Raw genomic sequence first — 8,012 nt, forward strand, 5'->3', positions numbered from 1 at the left:
TAACAACAACAACAACAACAGTCAAATGCCTTTGCATAGTAAATGAAACATAGATAGACATTCCTCTGGTGCTTTCTGATTTCAGCCAAGATCCATCTAATCTTAACTATTATATTTCTAGTACCACAGCCTCTTCTAAACCAAGACTGCATACTTGGCAGCTCTCTGTTGATATCCTGCTCCAGTCATTTTTTTATAATCTTGCTTGCATGTGATATTAATGATATTGTTCAATAATTTCTGTACTCTGTCAGGTCACCTTACTTTGGAATGGGAAGAAACATGGATCTCTTCCAGTCAGACAGGGTGATGTCCTCCAGATTTCCTGGCACTAATTGATGAGAATATCTAAGGTAGCATCTGTTTGTCGAAACATGTCAATCGGTATGCCACCTGTTCCTGGGGCCCTTGTTTTTTGCTAATTCCTTCAGAGCAGCTTGAACTTCCTTCATCACTACAGGCTCTTGGTCATATAGTTCATGAAATTCTTCTGTCAGCTAAGTCTTTTTGGGATAGTGACTCAATATACTCCTTCCATCTTCTTTAATGTTTCCTGGATTATTTAATATTCTAACAAAGCATCCTTAAGTGTTGCAACTCAAAGCTTGAATTTGTTCTTCTGTTCCTTCAGCTTAAGAAATGCTGAGCAAATTCAGCCCATTTGATTTCCTGACTCCAGCTCTTTGCACACTTCTTTATGATATTTTGTCTTCCTGTGCTCCCCTTTGAGTTCTTCTTTTTACGTTACACATTTGTTTCAAGATTTTAAGAATAACTCAAGGTAACAGTTTCAGGGACTCTTCTAACCTTAGTAGATCTAGTAAATTCGGATTTTGTTTTTAGGAATCTAGAAGTCTGTTCTACTTATATTTATCTTCTTTATCTTCCTTTTAATTTTTAATTGTGATTTGAGTGAAACTTTCCAGAACAAATTGATATTAAATATAACCACTCATACAAGGTTTTGACATTACAATCTCTGCGTTGTACCATCACTCTTTATACTGTCTCCTGGTTGTTCTTCCTTCCAGTCACCCCTCCACTTTTACTTTCTTACCTTTTGAGCCTTATGTATGGGAAAATACTATCCCTTGTCCTTATGATCTTGTGTGGTTGAGTGCTCTAAGGGTTCAATTCTCTCCTTATGTTTAACTTATTGACCTATCTAATGTTTGAGGACAAGTTGTACTATAGGGTAAGTTCCGCACTAGTCACAAAGTATGGCTAAGAACCATAGTTTTATGGGTTCTACTAGTCTTTCTCAGACTACTAGACAAGATCATTACTGTAATTTGGTCTTGGAAACCAGGTACCATTTCTTCTGGTCTCATGGTTATGGAAGTTGATGTGTGCAAGGTCTGTTAGTGTTGTAGACTATTTTTTTTGCATTTGTCTTAGATGATTTTTTTTTTTACTCTTTATTTGCCAAACAGGAAGAGACCAATGGCTGAATCTTAAATGAAAGTTTTTAAGTACCCAGGCAATGTGCATAGTGTGGAGTGTAAAATACTCTTTGTGGACTAAGATAATGCAAATTCACTTTGATGTTCTGAGACTTCATGATCAGTGATTCATTCCCTCAAGGTATTTGATTATGTTAATGAAGTTCACATAATATTGTCCCCTGTTGACTCTACTATACACATGGATATATTTGTGGCATATACAAATATTCAATTTGAACTATCATATGCATAATTTTGGATGTAGTCAATTATTCACCTTCTTAATAAATAAAATTGTTCACCCCATGTCAACATCTCAATCTCAGATTCAAAATATGGAACTTTATATTTAAACAACCTGGATCTAAATCCTTGTTCTTCCAGTTAGTAGTTGGATGACTTGGGTCTTGCCACTTCACCTTGCTGTATTTTGACACCCTTGCCTATAAAATGAGAATGACAATTATCAATAGTATATATTTTATAGTACTATTCAGGCCTTTTGTTCATAGAGTTGCAATGACAGTAACAATATTGTAAAGATTACATTAATGAATATAAAGTGCTATCAAGTTGCATCTTCCCTAAAGCATTTGCAAAATGTAATCTATAACATGTTCCAATGCAGTGACTTGGGAACTTTTCCTTTACACAACTTCTATAGTCAAATCTGACCACATCTCATTCTAATTATACCAAAAGGCAGGGTAAGCTACTCCTTCACATCAATTTAGAACCACAGGGACATTAAAGTTCCTCTAATCCAATGGTCTACTTCCATTTTGTGGATGAAGAAGCTGAGTTCTAAGGAGGTAAAATCACTTGCTCAAGTTCTCAAACAGTTCAGGGGTAAAATACCTGGTTATATAAAGATGCCCAGACAATTTAAATGTTGTTTAATTGCTACTCTTTAGATAAATGTATGCTTTTAAAATAACAGCAATAATAATGAATGATAAAACCATTCCAATTTACTAGGATATTTCCCCCATGAAAGTTAAATCTGACAGATTTTCTAAATTGAAATCTCTTGGAATGAGCAAACAAATTAAATTACAACATATAATTTTTAAATTTTCTTTACTGCTTCTTTAAATTTGTGAGTACTTTGAACGTAAAGTGCAATAATCCTCTTATCCACATTTTCTCAGGTCTCCTGCAAGGTCAAACTCATCTAATATTACATGAGTGTTGAAGGGAAAGTAACTCTGGATCCTATTAATCATGACATAAAGGTTAATTCAAATGTCTCAAATCTCAGAACAAGAAAATAAGCCAAAATTCCTGAGTCAAAATCTTCCCAAGCCATTATTTCTCAAGAGACTAAATATTGTTTCTAAGTCACATTCAATATGGTTCCCTAACAATCATTTTTATTTCCATCTTTACTTTCCATTTTTAAAATGACAGTACTTGTTTCTACCTCAGTTCTCATATTCATTTTTTAAAATTGTGATTTTAGTGAAGTTTACAGAAAGGCTAGGTTTTTATTCATTGATACATATTTTTGTTGATACATATTTTCCTCCCCCTCCCTCCTTCCCTTAATTCACTTTGCAAAGAATGTTCAGTTACCATACCCGTAATGTCTAGTCATTTCTTCCCTTCAGACTTCCCTCTACCATTCCAGAGTAGGATTCACTATCTATCTGTTCTTTCCCTCCCCTTCTGTAGAAAGAGCAAGGGCTATGTGAAGACAGCCACATCTGGTCTTTACTGATGTCACAAAGGAGAACTGTCCTTGTCAATAACACAAAATCAATTCCTGCGAGGTCAGATATGTCACCCATGCTCCCATACCTCTTTCTATGCTTAACAATACTAATCTTATAACTTTTCTGTGTTCAAAATAATATCTGATAGCTCACAGACCATCCAGAACCACACTGGGGAGGTTAAAAGGTTATACAATCCAGTTTAGTAGTAGAGTACAACCAGTACAGCTTCTTAAGTGTGCTTTCAGGCACCTCAACCTTGAGCCTCAAGGCTTAAAACCAGTGTTACAAAGTTCTCAGTCTTGCCAATAATGGCTTGGCCCTGCTCTAAGTTGGTTAACAAATTTAGACAAAGGCTCTTAGTTTAGCTCTGGCAGTCTCATCTCATGTCCATTCTCTGATTCTCTACTTGGCTATGGCTGCTGCTGGTATAAGTCTAGGTGACACAAGAATGTCTGGTCCCCAAGTGTGTCCACTGTATAGCTACTTCTTCTTTGCTGTGGTGAAAGAGAGACTGCTACTGGAGTCACACAAATCTGTTGGTGAGATTGGCTAATCCCCTTGTGGAATGCTGAGATAGCCAATACCCATATTGATAGGCTAACATGTGCTGTCAGCTTTCCCCCACCCATCCACATGGTCACGCAAGATTTAAATATAAACATTTCCCCCTTTTCCTGTGTCTATCATATTTTTATAACAGTGGTCCTATGCAGTATTTGTCCTTTTATGATTGATATAGTTCACACAGCATAATATCTTCCAGGCTCACCCATGTTGTGTAGTGCTTTACAAGTTAATTGTTTTTCAGTGCTGCATAATATTCCACTGTGAGGATGTACCATAATTTTTCTATGTATTAGTTTGGTGATAGGAACTTGAACTGCTTCTGTTTGCTATTGTCAATATGGCTGCAACAAATATGGATATGAATACACTTTTTTTTGTCACTGCTCTGGTTTTTTAAGGTATATTCCTACTAGAGAGATAGCTGAGTCAAACTTTTTTGGGAAAATAATTTCCAAGACTTAAACTTGTATAGGAGGAGACCACTTGTCTTTCCTCCATGAAGTGGCTGCTGTACTCAAATCCTTGTAAAGAGATCAAACCACTATGAAAAAGATATGCTTCCTTAAAAATTTGCTGTTGTTATGTGCCATCAAGTTGCATGCAACTCATAGTGACTCTATGTATAATAGCTATGAAGCCTGCCCTATCCCGAGCCATTCTCTTTGACTCTGACACACTTACCCCAGTTTCCCCAGGTACTGTGTCAATCTGTCTCATCTGAGGTTTCCCTCTCCTGTGCTGTCTCTTCTCTCTTCTGAGAATAATGCCCTTCCTCAAGGACTGGTTCCTTTTGGCCACTGCTTTATGATTCAGCAGTCCTACTCCTAATGACTCTGAACACACATCTAAACCTTGCCCTATCTCAAACCATCTTCACAATCGCTACCAGTCACTATGTTAATACATCTTGTTGAAGGTTTTCCTCTATAATGCTGACCCTCTAGCTTTCCAATATGATGTATTTTTCCAAGGACTGTTCTCTCCAGATGACATGCCCAAAGTATGAATCAAAATGTCATGATTCTTTCCTCTTAAGAGGATCCTGGTTGCACTTTCTCCAAGATAGACGTGGCAGTCTATAGGATAATGGACATTCTTCACCAATTCTTCATTGGTCATTCTTACTTATGTTCAACTTTCAGATGATCATAAACAACTGAATATACCATGACACTGATCAGGAGCACTTTAGTCTTTAAACTTATCTCTTTGCTCTTTAGAACTGTGGATTTGTCCTTGACAACAGATTTCCCAGTGCAACATGTCTTTGAATTTCATGGCTGTTGCTATCATGGTTGTTTATAGCGAATGAAGAAAAATGAAATCACTGACAACTTCAATATTTTCCCATTTATCATGATGTAGACTATTGGTGCAGTGGTGAGGGCTGGTAGCGTAGTGTTATAGAGTTGCACTCTCAACTCAAAGAAATGAGGCTGGAATCCAATGACAGTTTTGTAAAAGGAAAATAGACAATCTCCTCCTGTGAAATTTACAGCCTCTGAAAACTCATTGAAGGGTCAATTATGAGTTGTTTCTGACTCTATGACACCTAACAGCAGCAAATCTTGATATGTAAAACATGTTGAGGTCTTTCTCTCCTTCAGAAAGTACTCCAAGTGTTCACTTTCTGCAAAAAAAAATAGTTCCGTTTCCATTATGCAAGTTGTTGCTGGGCCTTTCTCTAATCCTGATACCATGTTCTTCTTCATGTAGTCAAGCTCCTCAAGTTATTTTCTTGGTATATAGTTTAATAGTTATAGAGAAAGAATATAATTCTGATACATGCCTTTCCTGATTTTAAACCATGACATGATCCCTTGTGTAATTGGACAACTTTTTCTTGGACTATGTAGTGGTTTCATGTCATTACAATTGAATGTTCTAGGATTCCCATTCTTCTCAACACTATTCAAAATTTGTTACAGTCCACACAATCAAACGTCTTTGCATAATCAATAAAATATAAATAATCTCCTTTCTGGTATTCTCTGCTTTCAGCTAAGACCCATTTGACATCAGCAATGATAGCCTTTGTGTCAAGGCCTCTGAATCCAGTTTAAATTTTGGCAGATCTTAGTCCATGCACTGCTGCAGCCATTTTAAAATAATCTTCAGTAAAATTTTACTCTCAAGTGAGGGTAAAGGTTGTTGCAAAGATAGAGGGGGAAGAAAAGACCAAAGAGGTGGCAGAAGTGACTCTGAAAAATGCAGTGTTGAGAAGCCAAAACAAAGGGAACAAACATGGAAGTAAAAGAAATGAACAGGCCTTGTGGGGAGGGAGTCACATTGCCTAGTTGGGTTTTGGTGCTCCTTGGGAAGCCCTTTTTCACCTAAAAGAATGTTTAATTCTAAGATCTTCATACTTCTGTGATGTGAAAAGCTGGTTTCTGGGAGCCCTGTAGATGTCTTCCTTTTTCCTAAAGGGATTTTTACTTCAAAGGCCTTCTTACTTCTGTGACACAAGTTAGGGTGGGACTGGTTAGGAGTTCCTTGAGAAGCCTTCCTTTTGCCTGATGGAATTCTAACTTTTCAGGCCTTTGGTGAAGAAGCTTGGAGTGGTAAAAGCAAAATCAGTGAAGCACTGTTTGCTGTGTGTTGTGCCCTCTGGGTAGTTCCATTTAGGAAGTAATTCATAGATCTCCTTCCTAAGCAACCATTTTTCAAGAGACCACTGGTAAACTTAGGGCCAAAGGGCGAATCAACAATATGAAAAATCCTGTCAAGGCATCATCATCTTCAACTAGTACAAGAATGAAGTCAAGGACCTGCCACTGAGCAGTCTCATAAAGTAGAAAAAAGAGTTGAGGATTCCGGCCACAGCAGTTGGCAGAGCCACAAGACAAGACAAAAGAAACACTGTGTGTATTAGTGCTCCTTGTGTCATACCACTTCTTTTTTTTCCCCTGAAAAGATATTTTATTTTTTCTACTAATGTATTTACAAAATTTGAACACTAATTGAAACAAGTTCTTTCAATTTCCCTCATCTTCCTCCTCCATCATGCAGGAGCAATAACTTTGTAAATTATTACCTAACTTGGCAGGAACTGGAAAGCATTATGCTGAGTGAACTTAGTCCAACAAGAATAAATATTATATAAAACCGTTATTGTAGAATGAGTATAAGGATCCATGAGGAGTGGGAGAGGCTGAAAGCAGAGGGATGTGGATATACAGGAGAAAGGGGTGATTAATCTCACCATTTCTGAGACAAAGGAGGGCAATAGACTTAAGGAGAGAAGGCATCAGCAAGTGGGCTTCTCACCCATGCTGCATAGGAACACCAACATCACAGAGGATTACTTTGGTCTAGAACGTGGCTGTCTAACTGTATCATCTGGGATTTCTTAAGCTCAAGAAGAAGAGGTCAGGTGGAGCCATGGTTTTGGAGGGCATCAGACTCCACTATTCTGCCATTCAAGTACTTTGGCCTTGAACACAGCTATCTACCTCATCACCTGGAATTTATTAAGCTCAAGTGGAAGAAGTCAGGTGAAGCCATGGTTTCTGGGGGGCAACAGTCATCCCACTTCAGGAAGAATAGAATTGATGGTATAGGCAAAGAGCTACAAGAACTTAAAAATCACCACAAAACAGAGAGAAAACAGCCAACACAGTACTGGAAATAACAGAAAAGCATGAAAATGCAATCCAGAATGTTACGATCAAAATGGCAAAATCATTAAATATGCTGGTGGGACAAAAAAAAGTAGACCTGAAGAGATGGCACAGAGAGTCAGTGAGCTTCAAGACAAAAGCCTCACTGGAAACATAATAGAAGAAAAAGCAGGGATGAGACATAAAGAAAATGAAGAAAACATTAGAATCATATGGGATGACACCAAAAGGAACAACGTATGTATGATTGGAATTTCAGAACATGCAAGTGACAGGGATGTCAGTGAGAAAATTGTGGAATAAGTACTAGAAGAAACTTCCCAGGCATTTTGAAGAATAAGGAAATCCCCATGGAAGAAGCACACGCAAACACCAAATAGACTGGGCCCCAAAAGAAAAATATCAAGATACGTCATAGCCAAATTCTCCAAATTTAAAGATAAGGAAAGAATACTAAAAGCAACATGAGATAAACAAAGAGTCACCTACAAAGGGGGGAAATAGGATTAAGTTCTGCTTCCTCAGAGGAAATCATGTGAGCTAGAAGACAAGGATTGAATGACATATATGCACACCCATGTTTATTGCAGCTTTGTTCACAATAGCAAGGAGTTGGAAACAACCTAAGTGCCCATCAACAAACGAATGGCTAGAGAAGCTGT

Source organism: Elephantulus edwardii, unplaced genomic scaffold (genome assembly GCF_000299155.1).
Source record: "Elephantulus edwardii isolate Elephantulus edwardi_28Jun2011 unplaced genomic scaffold, EleEdw1.0 scaffold00100, whole genome shotgun sequence".
Classification (NCBI taxonomy): Eukaryota; Metazoa; Chordata; class Mammalia; order Macroscelidea; family Macroscelididae; genus Elephantulus; species Elephantulus edwardii.